Source organism: Oryx dammah, unplaced genomic scaffold (genome assembly GCF_014754425.2).
Source record: "Oryx dammah isolate SB20612 unplaced genomic scaffold, SCBI_Odam_1.1 HiC_scaffold_13, whole genome shotgun sequence".
Taxonomy (NCBI): domain Eukaryota; kingdom Metazoa; phylum Chordata; class Mammalia; order Artiodactyla; family Bovidae; genus Oryx; species Oryx dammah.
The window spans coordinates 38,030,832-38,048,217 of NW_024070197.1; the positions used below are offsets into that span (position 1 = coordinate 38,030,832).

A 17,386-nucleotide genomic window follows, 5' to 3' on the forward strand; every position below is an offset into this window, starting at 1 on the left:
TCTCTGACAATGAAGGTATTTTGAATTATTGCCACTTAACTATGAGCAAGAGAAATAAACTCTTTATGTAATGAGATTAGTCTTTGTATACTAATAGAAATGTGTACTGAAAAAAACTCTTGCAAACTCTTGAGTAGATCAGCAGATCTCATTTAACCTATAAATAAAGGATTTCTAAAGAGTAATAGAAAGCAAAGATAAGACTTTACCAGTCTATGATGATTTACCAAGCAATCCCTACAGAGGTTCTATCTTAATTATTTTCTACAACTTACAAAGCTGCCACCAGGAAAATAATTGTGTGATGGATTATGAAATAATTGTTCAGCTCTTCAAAACACAGAAAACCAAGAAAATCCAGAATATAGTCATCCATCCATCCAATTATTCATGTAACAAAACATCGTTTACCAACATATCCCACAGACTAGCACCCAGAAGTTGCTCCATGAATCAAACACTTAAGAACTGAGCACTGGGACTTCCCTGGTGATCAGGTGGTTAAGACTTCACCCTCCAATACAGTTGTGCATGTACAACCCCTGGTTGGGGAGCTAAGAATCCCATGTGCCTTGTAACATTGTAACAGAAGTAACATTGTAACAAGCTCAACAGAGGCTTTTTAAAAAATGATCCACATCAAATTTTTTTTAATTTTTAAAAAATTTAAAAAAGAATTGAGCATTGTGCTAATAGTAAGCTCACAAAGATGAACAAGGCACCATTCAAAGCACTGAAGAGCTCACAAATTAGAAGAGTTGGAAATGTGAACAAAGAGCTATAATGCATGTTAATGCTGGATATGTAGCTAGGAGGGTAATTCTACTTTTCAAAAAATTATTTTATTATGATTATGTAAATTCAGATTAACCTGGGCAAATGTGGACAGAGACTGGCAAGAATCATAAGCATCAATAAACAATATCCTAATCAAGTTAGACCAAGTTCTAAAAGTAATTTTTATACCTATGTACAATTTAAAGACTGTTTAAAGACTGACAGTCATACCCATCACAGCTTAACTCTGGCTTTTCCTCTGGGGTCACAAAGAGTCGGACACAACTGAGTGACAAACACTTTCCTAATGGGGCTAAACAAGCTATGCTGCACTCAGTCGCTAAGTCACGTCCAACTCTTTACAACCCCACAGACTATAGCCTAGGAGGCTCCTCTGTCCCTGGAATTTTCCAGGTACGAATACTGGAGTGGGTTGTCATTATCCCATTCCAGGGGATCTTCCTGACCCAGAAATCAAACCTCTGTCTCCTGAATCTCCTGCACTGCAGGCAGATTCTTTATCACTGAGCCACCTGACATAGACTTCATTTCTGAGCAAGACTGATAATGTCTTGAGTCAGCACTGAAAATGCTAGTCAAGCTTTCACATCAACAGTATCTGAGGACAACTGAGAATAATAAGCCTTTTGACAACTTGCACGGAATCATTTTTAAAAAGAAAAACAGTAAAAGGAAAAAAGAATAAAAATAAAATAAACATACGACCTTGGCTAGCCAACTTTTATCCGCACACTGCTTATTTGAACCATGTCCCATGGGTCTGTCTGCACAAAGGGGACTGCTGCTCTCCTCTGTAAACTTGGGATGCCTGCCTCTCTCCCCAGTCCCAGCCCCAGTAGGGTGTCGACTTGTGATCAACAGAGAAATAGATCATGGAGAAGTGGGCTATTTTTCCACATCGCCTGTTTCCCCGCAACTGCCTTTTTCCTGGTCTGGAAGAAAAGTTTCCATGACAACCAAGTCGCTAACATTCGCTCCCCACCAGCTGACTTGCTTGCCTCCCAAATGATCAGCTGGATATTGTGTTAAAATTATTTTACAGCGGCTGGCTAATCTGCGGGGATTATTTGTCTGTTTATTTTTGAGAAATGGGCTCCTTGCTGAAACTTCTTCAGTGGGCCTAACTTATTTTGCTTGTACTTTAAAAGCATAATCTCAACTACACAGAACAACCTTACGCCAACATTAGAGAGTCACCTCCCAGGAAATAAAATATGAATGTGAAGCTTCCTTTCTCATGCAAGTGCTTTGAGGGCAGAACCAAGCTTGATTTTTCTTTCCCTCCTCAGGTGCCTAACACATGGTCTGGCAGGTGGTATACATAAAACGAATGTTGAATATCTTATCACCCGAGATTCTCCAAACAGAGTATTTTATGTTTAGGTTGATGGGTTGAGGCAGAATTAACCTCCTAGCAATGTAATAATCTTTTTGTTTTTAAAAATGTCTGCCTATGAGAAAGGCAGGAAACTTACAGCAGAGTATTAGTACATGGTAATTGTTAAGGCTGTGCCTATAAGAAAAACTGGAAGGGGACTTCCCTAGCAGTCTAGTGGTTAAGAATCTGCTTGCAATCCAAGCAGGTTCGATTCCTGGTCAGGAACTAAGATCTCTCATGCCATGAGGTAACTAAGACCACCTACCACAAAGAAAGACTGGAAGGAAATATACTAAAATATTTATAATTGTTATGTTTAGTGAAAGTGTCCGACTCTTTGTGACCCCATGGACTGTAGCCTACCAGGCTCCTCCATCCATGGGATTTTCCAGGCAAGAGTACTGGAGTGGGGTGCCATTTCCTTCTCCAAGGGATCTTCCCTACCCAGGGATAGGCAGACGCTTTACTGTCTGAGCTACCAGGGAAGCCCTATGTTTAGTAGATGGAAATGTGGAAGTATTTCTTCTGATTTTTCTCAACTTAATTTTTTCTTTTTTGTTAACTAAATGTATTTTCCTTTTCAGTATTATCTTGGTTTTTTGCAGGGGCTGTAACAAGATACTATTAACCGAGGAGTTTATAAACAACAAACATTTGTTTCTCACAATTCTGGAGGCTGGGAAGCCCAAGATCAAGCTTCTAGCATGGTCACATTTTGGTGAGGGCTTTCTGCGTGGCTCATAGTCAGCCTGCACCTTCTCATTTGGTCCTCATACGGTGGCAACAGTGAGAGATCTCTCTGGGGTCTCCTTTATAAAAACAGTAATTCAATACAGGAGGGCTCCACTCTCATGACCTGAGTTCCTCTCAGGGCCCACCTGGTAATACCATCACATCACCATTAGGAAATTCACCATGTGAGACTGGGGGAGACATGAACATTCAGATCATAGCAAGTATCTACTATGCTCAAGCCACCGTGTTGTTGCTTAGTGGCTAAGGCATATCTAACTGTTTCATGACCCCATGGATGGTAGCCTGCCAGGCTCCTCTGTCCATGGGATTTCCCAGGCAAAAATACTGGAGTGGGTTGCTTTCTTCTCCTCCAGGGGATCTTCCCATCCCAGAGATTGAATCTGCATCTCCTGCCTTGGCAGGCAGATTCTTTACCACTGAGCCACCAGGGAAAGCCCAAAGGCACCTTGTGTGCGTGTGTGTGTGTGTGTGTGTGTGTGTGTGTATGTGTAAGTTGCTCAGTTGTGTCCAACTCTTGCAACCCTATGGACTGTAGCCTGCCTGGCTCCTCTGTCCATGGGATTCTCCAGGCAAGAATACTGGAGTGGGTTGCCATGCCCTTCTCCAGAGGATCTTCCCAACCCAGGGATTGAACCCAGGTCCCCCATACTGCAGGCAGATTCTTTACCATCTGAGCTACCAGCAGTCCTCTAAGGCACGATGTGCTGTGCTGTGCTTAGTCCCTCAGTCATATCCAACTCTTTGCAACCCATGGACTGTAGCTGGCCAGGCTCCTCTGTCCACAGAGATTCTTCAGGCAAGAATACTGAAGTGGGTTCCAGGGTACCATCAGTTCAGTTCAGTTCACAGTTCAGTCACTCAGTTGTGTCCGACTTTTTGCAACCCCATGAACTGCAGCACGCCAGGCTCCCTGTCCATCACCAACTCCCGGAGTTCACCCAAACTCATGTCCATCGAGTCAGTGATGCCATCAAGCCATCTCATCCTCTGTCGTCCCCTGCTCCTCCTGCCCCCAATCCCTCCCAGCATCAGAATCTTTTCCAATGAGTCAAATCTTCACATGACGTGGCCAAAGTTCTGGAGTTTCAGCTTTAGTATCATTCCTTCCAAAGAAATCCCAGGGCTGATCTCCTTCAGAATAGACTGGTTGGATCTCCTTGCAGTCCAAGGGACTCTCAAGAGTCTTCTCCAACACCACCAGGGCACCATACTATTCCCCAAATAAGGAGGATTAACCAATTGCTCCAGAGAAGGCAATGGCACCCCACTCCAGTACTCTTGCCTGGGAAATCCCATGGACGGAGGAGCCTGGTAGGCTACAGTACATGGGGTCGCTAATAGTCGGACATGACTGAGCGACTTCACTTTCACTTTTCACTTTCATGCATTGGAGAAGGAAATGGTAACCCACTCCAGTGTTCTTGCCTGGAGAATCCCAGGGATGGGGGAGCCTGGTGGGCTTCCATCTATGGGGTCGCACAGAGTCGGACACGACTGACGCGACTTAGCAGCAGCAGCAGCAGCAACCAATTGCTCTCCTATTCAGAACCATAAAGAGAAGAGGTGAACTGGATAGAAAACAACTCTTTAGAAGAATTATTTACCCTGAAATGCATGCTAACTGGTGTTATGACTATATGCTGTGGTGTGATGAAAATGAGACACGGACCTCTCCATTCAGAAAGGGAGCTTGTGAAGAAGGATGAAAAATCTTTTCCCCTTCTCTAAAGACAGATCTGATCTTGGTTAACATTCTTGCTCTTTCTCCTGAAATAATGGAGGAAGACATATCTGTACTGGCTTCTGGAGGACAAGTAGGAACTAATTAGTCCAGGTAAAAACAAAAGAAAGGCAGAAAAATATTCCATGTAGAACCATATAGAAAGAAGAGCATGTTCAAAAAGCTGGATGATTATGAAACCGTGATGACACTGCAGAGAATGCAATGTTTCCACCTACTTACAGAACTGGAGGCAGGAGAGAGGCGACATCCACGCAAAAACTATTAAACAGACTTATTATATACAGACATTGAACTTTATACTAAAGAAAAGGAGAGGTACGGAAGATTAATGCACATTTGTATTTTATAATAATCTCTGCGTCTGCAACATGGAAAGTAGATTTGGGGAGGGAGGAATAAATGCTAGAAAAGACCAGTGTTCTTTGCAGGAGAGGATGTTAGCCTGTACCAAAGTTGATATAGAATGAATGAGGAAAAAAAAGTAAACAGAGACATTTTGGAGGTAGAATTGATAAGAGTTGGAGATTTATTGAACATGAGGTTAACAGAAAGAAAGGATCAAAGGAAACTTCAAATTTCTGACTTGAGCTGATGGACAGAGGAGGCAAAAAGTGACAATCAAAGAAGGATGCTTTAGTGATTTCTACATAAGTTGAATCTGATCTGTTTGTGAAACACTCAAATGGATATATAAAGCTAGCAACTCAATGTGGGACTAAGGCTGTGTGTGTGTGTGTGTGCATGTGTGCATGTGAGTGTGTATACATGAGTAACAGAGAAACAGAGTAGCCCACGCCCCTTGATGCCCCAGCCATATCTAGATTTATAACAGTCTTTTGGGTGTCAGGGGCTTTCCAGGTAGCTCAGTGGTAAAGAATTCTCTTGCCAAGGCAGGAGATATGGATTCAGTCCCTGGGTTGGGAAGATCCCCTGGAGGAGGAAATGGCAACCCACTGTAGTATTCTTGCCTGGGAAATCCCGTGGACAGAGAAAACCGGCCCCCTACAGTCCATGGGGTTGCAAAAGAGTCGGACATGCCTTAGCGACTACCAACAGCAAATCTTGGTCTCAACGGTACAAAATCACTCAGCAGTTATAAGATGGTGTGGCGCATTAGAGAGAGCGAGACTTTCAAGTCAGGTACACCTTAGCTCTTATCTCAGCTCCACTACTTACTTGCTACAAAGATGTGAGGCAAGTTATTATATTTGAGCCCACTCCCCCTCCATCAAAAATGGAACTGCTGATCCCATAGGCTTAAGTGAGATTATATGTAGAAGCATTTGGCACACAGCAGACCCTCAGTTATTCTTTATTTTCTTAACTCAGTTTCTAGCGGTCTTGGCATTCTCTCCCTCCATCTCCCTCTTTTTTTTCCAGTACCTCCTGACTCCAGTTTCCACTTTAACTCATACTGTTAATAAAAAGCATTATTTCAATTACCTGATAAAGAAAAAATTCTGCCCCCGTGCCCCCATCTTCCCTCTGTACTGTCTGGCCCTGCGTGTGTTTGTAATCCTCTCCTGGCCTTGTCTACATCTAATTTACTTCCTTTCAGTTGAATGTTATCACAAGACAAGAATTGTTCTCACTTCATGTTTACTGCAAATAGATAACCATTATCTCCAATGGGCCTGCTTGGTTCTATCTTAGGTGGTTCACATTCTGCAACTTGTTAATTATTTCATTTTATTTCTCTACATCAGGTTGGTTCCTTTCTACACTGATACTCAGATAAAGAGATGAAAACAAGTTTGTACTTTCATATGCCTTTTTAAACAGATTACCACTGGAAACAAGCTGAGGCCCTTAAAATTTGTTTTGATTGTAAAGTTCAATGACCACATCAAAATTCTCTGACTGGCGAAGACAAAGGCTTTCAGATTCCCCTTTACGGGGAGGTGAGTTATTTCAGTGAGGGACCTCAGTCAAGTGGACCAAGGCTTGGTCAGTTCCGGAACACAGGTCTCCTTCATATGAGGGGTTATCTAGGGCAGCAGCCAGAGCGTGAGGGATCAAAGGGCAAGGCTCAGGCAAATCCAGGAAAGAGAAGAGTGGCCAGAGAAGAGAAAGCAGTTGCCTTATTCAAGGAAAGGCATTAGAATGAGAAAAGAAAGGAAACCAGTACTCTGGAATTTGGTAAACATAAGATAGATGGAGAGGTCACAAACTGTGAGCAAGGGACAAGTGTATTTAAAGTACCCTCTTCAGGGATGATGGTTAAACATCTGACCCCAGTCCTAAGCATGTATCTGGAGAAAACCATAATTTGAAAAGATATGTGCACCCTATGATCACAGCAGCACTATTTACAATAACCGTGACGTGGAAGCAGTGTTCATTGACAGATGAATGGATGAAGATATAATCCATATATACAGTTGAATATTACTCAGCCATAAAAAGGAATGAAATAATGCCATTTGCAGCAACATGAATGGACCTAGAGATTACCATACTAAGTGAAGTCAGAGAAAAATCATATGATATCATATGATATCACTTATCATGAAATCTAAAAAGATGATACAAATTACTTTATTTACAAAACAGAAACAGACTCACAGACTTCAAAAGAAAACTTATGGTTACCAAAGGGGAAAGGTGAGGGGGGTGGGGGTAAATTAGGAGGATGGGATTAACATATATACACTCAGTTCAGTTCAGTTCAGTTCAGTCGCTCAGTCATGTCCGACTCTTTGCGACCCCATGAATCACAGCACGCCAGGCTTCCCTGTCCATCACCAACTCCCAGAGTTCACTCAGATTCATGTCCATCGAATCAACTATATATAAAATAGATAATCAACAAGGACCTACTGTATAGCATACAGGCTACTCAATAATAGCCTGCACAGGAAGAGAATCTGAAAAATAATGGACATATATATATATAACTGAACCACTTTGCTGTACACCTGAAACTAATACAACATTGTAAATCAACTATATGTCAATATAAAATTAAATTAAAAATAAATAAATTACCCTTTTCAGGGATAATGGTCAAATACCTGAAAATAATATAACTCAAACTGAAGCAGATAAAGGCAGGTCCTTTTTTCTCATCCTGACTGTGACTTTTTGATTCTGTTGACCTGAAATAAATAGACTGTCTGATATGTCTCTGAAGATGGGTTTATTCATGATCAGCAGAGAACTGCAATTCAGGGTCTGCAACCATGGCAAGCCTCAGGCAAGTCCCCCCACAGCAAGAAAAGGAAAACATTTCTATAGAGAGGAAAAAGAAGCTGGGAGGGTCATAATAAACAGAGTCCATGGCTGTTCATTGGCTAAGTCCTTGCCAGGAAAGAAGAGGAGGTGTTCTTCCTGCTGGGCTTGGCTCACCTCACAGGGTGAACCCTCCCCCTACTGATCTCGCAACTCTAATCAAGGTTTCTGTTTATTAACTTTTTACAATTTCCATCCAAGAAAATTATACAAGAGCCTACAGAAGATTGCCCCAATAAAAAGCCTGCACCTTATCTATACCTGCCTCACACTTCACTTTACCCTCTGCTGCTGCTGCTAAGTCACTTCAGTCAACTCTCCACTTCTGTTTCTACCTCCAGCCCCCACAAAATGGACCTAAACCATTCAGTTTCTTCTTTGCTTTGCTTTGATTGCTCTGTGTACGTGTGTGTGCGCGCGCGCTTCTGGGCGCACTGAGTTGCTTCGGTCGTGTCCAACTCTGTGCGACCCCATGGACTGTAGCCCGCCAAGCTCCTCTGTCCATGGAATTCTCCAGGCAAGAATACTGGAGTGGGTTGCCAAGCCCTCCTCCAGGAATCTTCCCAACCCAGTGATCAAACCCACATTTCTTATGTCTCCTGCATTGGCAAGTAGATACCACTAGTGCCACCTGGGAAGCCCCTTGACCACACTATCCAACTAAAAATTTCATCTATTCTTCTCCTCAGTTATATACCCCATACATCTCTCTGCCGATAAGAGGTCTGAAAGGAAATATAGAAAAGAAACAGCCTCCTCCTCCTCTTCCTCTTCTTTCTCCTCCTCTTCCTCCTTCACCTTGTAAATCAGCTCTGAACAACAGAACTGAGAAAAAAGGGAACCTGCTTTTTCTGAGCACCATCTAAGTGCCTAGCACTTAAATACTTGACAGGCCTTATCCTTTTAAATCCCCACTATGCTTCAATTTCACAGTTAGCAAAGCTGAAATTCCTTAAAATAACAAAGCTGGTAGATGGAAGAGCTAGGATTTAGACACTAGTCATTCTAACTCCAAACACAATTTTTAACAAATCCTAATTTATGAATTGCACTTTGATGGTACAATATGAATCATCTCTCCACTATGTCCTCCATCAGCCAGTTATTTCTCCCTTTGCGGAGTGTCTTTCTGACCTACCACAGGCACAAAGTGAACCAGGGAATCATTCTAGAAAGCAAATATTGGATTGACCAAAAATTTTGTCCAGGCTTTCTCATTACACCTTATGGAAAAACCTAAACAAAGTTTTTGGCCAACCCAGTACATCCCAACCTCTTCATTCAGAACTCTGGGTCTCTGGTATGCTTTGCTTTGCTTGTGCATTCATTGACATATAATATATTTTGTGATATGAATTCAGGAGTGGCATTTAGAGACCTAAAACCTGACACTTGGCTTTAAAATCCTATCATGAGATAAATATCCTTCTTGTATGCCAAGAGGAAAAAAAATCAAGATGAAAAAGCAATGCATTTAATAATCATCCCAATGAGCAGGAATGAAAGGAGCTGTGTGGCTGGGTTGATGCCAAGTCACCTCTGCCCTGTCTGACGCCAATCCACCACTTCTGTCTTCAGCTGTTTATTCAGTCCAAGGGCCTCACTCCCTGTTTGAGATGCATCCCATGGGTTGCCAGGGCCAGACATCCTGAAATAAACCATCAAATGGACTCCAGGCAAACTTCTTGTTCCTGTTATGAATTTTGAGACGTACAGAGAACCATCTGCAGACCAGAGTGTAGTCCTTTTAGGCATACTGAGGAAAGGTCAGCTTCCCTCTTCTGGAGGATGTATCTCCCCTAGTCCAGGAGCAAAGAGCAGAGGTGACACCTTCTGTGTTTATAATCTTGTTTGCAGCCTGGTTCAGAAAAAAGATCATAAACTTTGTAGTCAGAAAGTCATGGGTTTAAGTCTGAGCTCTGCCACCTACTCTATCTGCAACCTTATAATACATGCCACCTAAATATGTATACATCACACATAATATAATGACATGTGTCCACCATTAGGGGCTTCCCAGGTGGTGCTAGTAATGAAGAATCCACCTGCCAATGAGGGAGACATAAGAGCTGCAGGTTTGATCCCTGAATTGGGAAGATACTCTGGAGGAGAACATGGCAACCCACTCCAGTATTCTTGCTTGGAGAATCCCATGGACAGAGGAGCCTGGCAGGCTACAGTCCATAGGGTTGCAAAGAGTCAGACACCAGGGAAGCGACTTAGCATGCATGCATACACACTCATCCACTATTGGAGTATCATACAGATAGTTTCATGGCCCTAAAAATCCTCTGTGCTCTGTCTGTTCATCCTGTCAACAAGCGATCTTTTTACTGTCTTCATTGTTATGCCCTTTCCATAACGTCATATAGTTTGTAGCCTTTTCAGATTGGCTTCTTTCACTTAGTAATATGCACTTAAGTTTCCTCCATACCTTTCATGGCTTGACAGCCTTTTGGTTTTAGCATCAAATCTACTGTTTACAGTGGTGAACATTTTTTAAACAGAAAAATCCAACTGAGATTTACTGCATCAGAGTTTTTCCACATATTTTAACCTGGTCCTCAGGGTGATTCTGATGCACATCTGAGTCTGATAATTGTAAATATTTCCCCTGGATTTAAAAAGCATATACATTATAGCCAGACAAAACTATAATTTGAAAATATACATGCACCCCTATGTTCATAGCAGCAGCATTTCCAATAACCATAAATGGAAACAACTTAATGTCCATCGACAGATGAGTAGATAAAGAAGACGTGATAGATCGGTAGACAGACAATGGGGTATTACTGAGTCCTGAAAAAGAATGAAATCATGCCATTTGCAGCTACATGGAAGGACCTAAAGATTATCATACTAAGCAAAGCAAGTCAGAAAGATAAATACCATATGATATCATTTATATGTGGAATTCAAAATATAACACAAATGAATTTACCTATGAAACAGAAACAGACTCATCAACATAGAGAAAAGACTTGCAGTTGTCAAGGGTAAGGGGGCTAATGGAGGGCTGGACTGGGAGTTTGAGACTGGTGGATGGAAACTATTACATACAGAATGGATAAACAACAAGGTCCCACTATATAGCACAGCAGAACTATATTCAACATCCTGTAATAAACCATAATAAACAAGAAAAAAGAAAAGGCACATGTATTAATGCTCCCTAGATTTAAGATTCTTTTCCTTTGAGGGAAAAATGTTTATTTCCTCTATGCTCAAGTCTATGCTCCATCCCAGTCGGTCAATGAACCCTAGGACAAGAGAGAATACAGGAGAATCTGGACAGGGTGGGTTCTCCCCTAATAAAGTACGTTTTGCCTTCAGCTCTTGATCAGTTGGGAGGGACGGAGGAAGAAGAGAAAAGGGCAATTTGTCAAGACAAAGTGGTAGAAAACAGGAAAAGTGCTAAAATCTGACATCCTAATTTTTGCCACGTGATAGGCACTCTAAAGAAATTGTCTCTTCACAGATATATAGAACAGTCTTTTGGACTCTGTGGGAGAGGGAGAGGGTGGGATGATTTGGGAGAATGGCATTGAAACATGTATAATATATATGAAATGAAACGCCAGTCCAGGTTCGATGCATGATACTGGATGCTTGGGGCTGGTGCACTGGGATGACCCAGAGGGATGGTATCGACCCAGAGGGATGGTATGGGGAGGGAGGAGGGAGTGGGGCTCAGGATGGGGAATACGTGTATACCCATGGCAGATTCATGTTGATGTATGGCAAAACCAAGACAATATTGTAAAGTAACTAGCCTCCAATTAAAATAAATAAATTTATAAAATAAAAAATATTTTTAAAAAGAAATTGTCCCTTTAACTTTATTTCTATAGGAGGCAATATTTACCTATTTAAAAGGAAACTAAAAGGAGAAACTTTAACATCTGCAGTTGAGAGAAGGGGATTCAATCTAACGTCTGCCCGTCTTCTTGTATATTTATTATTTTACCCATTCCAGATCTAGATTGTATGATTTTTGAGTAAAAGGATCACATGGGTCCATTTTAAGCCTGCTGCTTGACAGACACAAGGTACACAATAAGTATTTATAAAATACATCTTAAATGAATAATTGTTCACAGGAGTATGCGGCCTCCTTTTGCCAGATTTACTCCAATAGAAAATGAAGAAAGATTAGTTAATATTTCTGATGGTCCAGTGGTTAAGACGTTGTGCACCTAATGCAGGGGGCTTGGATTCAACCCCTAATCAGGAAACTAAATCCCACATGCCACAACTAAAGATTTTGCATGCTACAATTAAAAAACAAAAATCCCACATGCCACAATGAAGATCAAAGATACCACATTCTACAACTAAGACCTGGCACAGCCAAATAAATGAATAAAAATATTTTTTATGACCCAGGAATCCCACTACTGGGCAAATACCCTGACAAAACCAGATATGAAGAGGACACATGTGCCCCCATGCTCACTGTAGCACTATTCCCAATAGCTAGGACATGGAAGCAACCTAAATGTCCATCAACAGATGAATGGATAAGGAAGTTGTGTACATATACACAATGGAATATTCAGTTCAGTTCAGTTCAGTTGCTCAGTCATGTCCGACTCTTTGAAACCCCATGAATCGCAGCACACCAGGCCTCCCTGTCCATCACCAACTCCTGGAGTTCACTCAGAGTCGCGTCCACCGCGTCAGTGATGCCATCCAGCCATCTCATCCTCAGTCGTCCCCTTCTCCTCCTGCCCCCAATCCCTCCCAGCATCAAAGTCTTCTCCAATGAGTCAACTCTTCACATGAAGTGGCCAAAGTACTGGAGTTTCAGCTTTAGCATCATTCCTTCCAAAGAAATCCTGGGGTTGATCTCCTTTAGAATGGACTGGTTATATCTCCTTGCAGTCCAAGGGACTCTCAAGAGTCTTCTCCAACACCACAGTTCAAAAGCATCAATTCTTCGGTGCTCAGGCTTCTTCACAGTCCAACACTCACATCCATACATGACTACTGGAAAAACCATAGCCTTGACTAGATGGACCTTAGTCGGCAAAGTAATGTCTCTGCTTTTGAATATGCTATCTAGGTTGGTCATAACTTTTCTTCCAAGGAGTAAGTGTCTTTCAATTTCATGGCTGCAGTCACCATCTGCAGTGATTTTGGAGCCCAAAAAAATAAAGTCTGACACTGTTTCCACTGTTTCCCCATCTACTTCCCATGGAGTGACGGGACCAGATGCCATGATCTTCCTTTTCTGAATGTTGAGCTTTAAGCCAACTTTTTCACTCTCCTCTTTCACTTTCATCAAGAGGCTTTTTAGTTCCTCTTCACTTTCTGCCGTAAGGGTGGTGTCATCTGCATATCTGAGGTTACTGATATTTCTCTCAGCAATCTTGATTCCAGCTTGTGCTTCTTCCAGCCCAACGTTTCTCATGATGTACTCTGCATAGAAGTTAAATAAGCAGGGTGACAATATACAGCCTTGACATACTCCTTTTCCTATTTGGAACCAGTCTGTTGTTCCACGTCCAGTTCTAACTGTTGCTTCCTGACCTGCATACAGATTTCTCAAGAGGCAGGTCAGGTGGTCTGGTATTCCCATCTCTTTCAGAATTTTCCACAGTTTATTGTGATCCACACAGTCAAAGGCTCTCAGCCACAAAAAGGAACGCACTAGAGTCAGTTCTAATGAGGTGGATGAACCTAGAGTCTATTATACAGAGTGAAGTAAGTCAGAAAGAGAAAGACAAATATCATATATTAACGCATATATATGGAATCTAGAAAGATGGTACTGATGATCCTACATACAGGACAACAAAGAAGAAACAGACATAAAAAACAGACTTTTGGACTCAGTGGAAGAAGGAGAGGGTGGGATGATTTGAGAGAATAGCATTGAAACATATACCTCACCATATGTAAAATAGATAGCCTTTGGGAGTTTGAAGTGTATCACAGGGCAACCAAAGCCTGTGCTTTGTGACAACCTGGAGGAACGGGTGGGGAAAGAGGTAGGAGGAGGGTAAAGGATGGAGGTAGATTAAAATGTATGCCTATGGTTGATTTGTGTTGATATATGGTGGACACCATCACAGTATTGTGGAGTAATTATCCTCCAATTAAAATAATAATTTTTTAAAAAATAAGTTGTAAAATTATGTATTTTTTAAAAAAAATCTAAAAAAAATATTCCTGATATTTTATGCAATTCACTTTCTGATATTTTTTGATAGCATAGGTGTCAGACAGAGATACATCTTAATGCTGTTGATGATTCAGAAAAGCCTGTTAAACCTCAGACTCATAATCACAGGAGGCAATGGTGGTTCATTTTCTAAGCTCGACCTGACACACCTTTTGATCAAGGAGAGCCAGGATAATGGTACCTATGATTTATCACTCTTCCAGAAGAGCCACAGATCCCATTCTACTATGCCTCAATCACATTTATAGCTTCTTTAGACTAAGCATCAATTCCCTCAATGTTAAAAAGCAGTCGACAATAAATAAAGACAAGAGTTTGCTTCTAAATATATGGAGGGTGTTTCCTTATAAATCCCCTTCGAGGGCTCCTAATGACTTATAGCTCATATTGTAGTCATAGAATGAGCTGCATTTGCCCCTGGGCCTTCTCAGGCTAGTAACACATTAGACATTTGGGATGTGAATTAATTCTCTCATACCATTCACTGCTTTATATTTCCATAGAGCTAGTAGCTCAGTGCTAATGAGGTCAAAGTCCCAGGTTTGATTTCTCATGGGTACAAATGATTATCCCTCTCTTGTTTAGACATATAAGTATCACGGAATCTTGCCAGCTCTGACTATGTTTTCTTCATGGACAAATTCTTATAGAAAAAAGAGGGTCATTTCAACCTCTGGGTCTCAACATTCCACTCTATGAGAATAATAATAATAGATCCTTGCAGGTTCAATCCTTGGGTTGGGAAGATCCCCTAGAGAAAGAAATGCCAACCCACTCCAGTAATCTTGCCTAGAAAATTCCATGGACAGAGGAGTGTGGCAGGCTACAGGCCACGGGGTTGCAAGAGTAGGACACAACTGAGCATGCATGAGAGACACATCTTATAAAGTCCAAAGAAGAATCTAAGAAGATACTGTATACGTGTCCTTAACAAAGATTATAGAAATAAAGGATAGGGGAAGGAAGAAAATGAAGAGGAAGGGAGAAAGAGAGAGAGGGAGGGAGGGGAAAAGAAAAGCCTCAGTAAGGTGGTATTAACAGAGTATCACTGTGGCCTTCCATCGTTTATTCCTATGTAATGTAATAATAGCAACCCAATATTTTTCTCAAGGAGCTAACTTTTCTCCACTTTGTGTTTATGTGCATGACACACGTTCTAGATCTAAAGGTGAAACCATACATATCACAGGTCTCACCAATCCATTCAGTTCCATAGGATTGAAATAGGCTTACATCAACTCAAAGCCAATTTCAAAGCAACTGGATAAGGAGTTTTCTCCATAGACTTAGAAAGTGAAAAAGTGAGCCAGCACTATCTTGGAACCATCTTGAATTGAGAGCTTGCCTGAAAATGAGAACAAAACACAACTGCAGAATCTAGAGACATAGAGAACTCATTCCCAATGATGTTGTTTGAGCACCTGGATCTAGCTATACCAGAAGCTAATATCTTAAATTGTCAGCCTACAAATTTCCCTTTTTATTCAAAGCATCTTAGAGTTGGGTTTCTATCACTGAGACTAAAAGAATTCTAATTAACGTGGTTACAGAAAATAGGAAAGAGGTTAAAATACCTTAGCTCTGCCATTGCATATCTTTCAGCCTATGCACAGGAAAAGAAGAACAAAAGTTACACAGAACACATTTAAATCTTGACTCTACTACTAGTGTTCTAACTAGGTTTAAACAAATTATTTAGTCTTTCAGAGCTTTGTCTTTGTATATGTAAAAGGGATAGATAGCTAAGGGCCATGTAGAATTACATAGAGAATTAAATAAAATGAAATACATTAAGAGTGTAGCACACTGTAAGCACTCCATACACTACCTTCTACATTGCTAATTACCTTCTAGAAATCCAGAGATGAGAGGGGATTAGACAAGTTCTCAGGGACTGTGTTCTTGATGCTATCAGCTCACATACTGAGTTTCAAGTTCAGTTTTCCACTCACTTGACTTCCATTGCAGTGTGACTGACCAGATTACTATATCCAACCCACTGCGGTTTTTGTTTCATTCTCAATAAAACCCACAATCCTTTCATCAGTGTCTTTTATTTAATGGGGTGAGGGTGGGATTCTGCCACAGAGAAAATATCTCAGGAAGTTGGAAGTATGGTAAGATGGAAAAAAGAAATCCTGTGTCTAGTCTCCTTCTTTGGAGAGCTTTACAAAGGCACGATGAATGAAGGCAGGAGGGACGAGAAGGTTTTGCACGGAGGGGTTTGGGAATAGCCACATAGTTCAATGTAAGAAACAGATGTGGCTTCATTGACAGGAGTGACACCAAGGAAGATGTATTTGTACACCAGACTGCCATAAAGAATAACCTCAGAAGCACCTTTCCAGGGTAGGAGATGGAGAAAGTATGGAGAATGACATTGTTGGAAAAAGAAAAGATGGGGTAGGCAGCACATGTTACAGGGACTGGTGGAGTTACCGTGCAGGGTGGTCAGTGTGGACCACAAGCAGTTAGGCGTGGTCCATGCAGGGTCCTCCACACCGTGAGCAGCAGAGTTCCCAAAACAGTGAGAGTGGCAGAAACTGCGGGATGGGAGCGTGCTCCTGGTGTCCACCTTACCACATGCAGAGACGGCTTAGGCGGGGACCACAGACAGTATTCCAAGCCTCCTGCACACAGAGCAGGGACAGAGGGAGCTGACAACCAGGGTGCAGAAAAAGGCAGGCCCATGAGACAGAATATATATATCAGGTTAGAGACCAAAATTCTGCAGGAATCCTCCTTGTCAGACAGCCTAGAGAGGAAGGCAATAAAAAAGATAAGGAAAACCCAGGACACCAGACCAAGGTCAATGGCCACCTCAACATGGATACTGCTGCAACTTCAACTACTGATGCAGACACCCAGAAAACCCTCAACCAAAGGAGAGCAAAGAGACAAATACAGTCTATCCACCCACTGAGAATTCATCCACTCCCAGGGCTGACTGAGTAGGGCAGTGCTAAGTCAATGCCAGCTTATCACCACTGCAGTCATCCAGTTTAATCATCCAAGAAGAAGAAATGAACATGAGATTCCAGCAGTAAGAAATGAACAGAAGATAGGCGCTGAAGACCTTAACTGGTTACTTTTTCCCCATTGATCAAATGACTAGAACTATCTGCACTGTCCCTGCAGCATGGGGTTTTCATTTTTACCTAAAGACATCTCTTTTCGGTAATGACAAATGTGGTTTTTTGTTTGTTTGTTTTTTGAACCCTGGTTTTTCTCAATACAGCATTAAAGGTTTTAAATTGTTTCATATCTAATGAAGCTGAGATTTTTAAGA

At 41.6% G+C, this 17,386-nt stretch overlaps 1 pseudogene; it reads left to right on the forward strand.

The window, feature by feature from the left end:
* Positions 1-13,921: 13,921 nt before the first annotated feature.
* Positions 13,922-17,048, forward strand: LOC120873323 (annotated as a pseudogene).
* Positions 17,049-17,386: the final 338 nt, after the last annotated feature.